This window comes from Tupaia chinensis, unplaced genomic scaffold (assembly GCF_000334495.1).
Source record: "Tupaia chinensis unplaced genomic scaffold, TupChi_1.0 Scaffold144105_1, whole genome shotgun sequence".
Lineage (NCBI taxonomy): Eukaryota > Metazoa > Chordata > Mammalia > Scandentia > Tupaiidae > Tupaia > Tupaia belangeri.
The window spans coordinates 144499-145966 of record NW_006203959.1 but is presented as its reverse complement, the minus strand read 5'-3'; the positions used below and the strand labels follow the sequence as shown (position 1 = coordinate 145966).

Here is a 1468-nt window from a genome sequence, read left to right as displayed (position 1 = left end):
CAGAATACTGGTTTCAATTCATTGAGCATCCATCCATTTATTCTGTAATTATTTATTGATAAGTGAATACAGTAAAGTGGCAGGATGTAAAATCAACATAGAAAAATCTATAGTGTATTTATACACCAACAATGAGCTAACTGAGGTAGAACTGAAGAAAGCAATCCCATTTACAATAACTGGGCAAAGTATAAGATGGCTAGGAATAAACAGAAGCCAGAAAAAGTAAATTATTTCTCATTTATTTGACTTGAAACATTTCTTCTTAGTGATATTTAATTAAGTGATACTTTATTTATTAGAAACTGACTTCTTCTTCATCTTTGCTCTTCCCTGGGAGCTGCCACCATGAAGGCTGAGCTGTGCAGTTTCAGTGGGTACAAGATCTACCCCAGACACGGGTGGCACTGCCATGACCTACGGGAATATTTTCCAGTTTCTTACTGTAAAACGTGAGTCAGCATTCTTTTCCAAGAGGAATTTTCATCAGATAAACTGGGCTATTCTCTACAGAAGAAAGCACAAAAGGGAACAGTCAGAAGAAATTAAAAAGAAAAGGACCCACTTTGCAGTCAAATTCCAGAGGGCTGTCACTGGTGCATCTCTCACTAATGTTATGGACAAAAGGAACTAAAATCTTGCAGTTAGAAAGGCTCAGCTAGAGCAAGCTATGAGGGCTGCCAAGGATGCAAAAAAGATTAAGCAAGCATCTAAAAAGATAGCAATGGCTACTGCTAAGGCTCCCACAAAGGCAGAACCTAAGCAAAAGATTGTAAAACCTGTGAAGGTTTCTGCTCCCAGAGTTGGTAGAAAATGCTGATTTAGCAAATCAGATTTAAAAAATGAAGATGTGTCTGGACCAGTAGGACAGTTGAACAGGTTTCCTGAGGGAAGGAGTGAGAGACCGGATGAATGGCACACTGTCACAGCATGGAGATGACGCAGTGTCTCTTCAGGGTCGTCTCTTTATTGTGGGCAGCACGGAGATGACACAGTGTTACAACTCTTCAGGGTCATCTGGAGATGACGCGGTGTCACAACTCTTCAGGGTCGTCCAGAGATGATGCGGTGTCACAGGTCTTCAGGGTCTTCAGGGTCCTCTGGCGATTATGGGCCAGGGATCATGGTTATATACATGTTGGTGGGCCGTGATTGGTCAAATGAAGGATAGTAAAAGGTGGGTTATGATTGGTTGCTTTGTAGACCAATCATGAGGTACTGGATATGCAAATGTGAGGGATTCTAAGCTCACCAATTTGCTATGGGAAGTGGCCAATCAGAATATGGTTTTGAAGGTGAGGTTTTTGAAGGGGAGCCAATTGTGACCTTTGTAATCGTTTGCTCTCTGAGCCTTAGATGGCAATAGTAAGAGACTCATGAAAAATGGCCTTGGCAGACTCGCTGGTGCGCAGCCTGCCACAAAGATCTACTGACTTCCTTTTCTTAAAATTATGAAATAATAAAAATA

General features: G+C 41.3%; 1 pseudogene; it reads left to right on the top strand.

Moving 5' to 3' along the window:
• The first annotated feature begins 348 nt into the window (after positions 1-348).
• LOC106733573 (60S ribosomal protein L24 pseudogene) lies at positions 349-820 on the top strand (annotated as a pseudogene).
• Positions 821-1468: the final 648 nt, after the last annotated feature.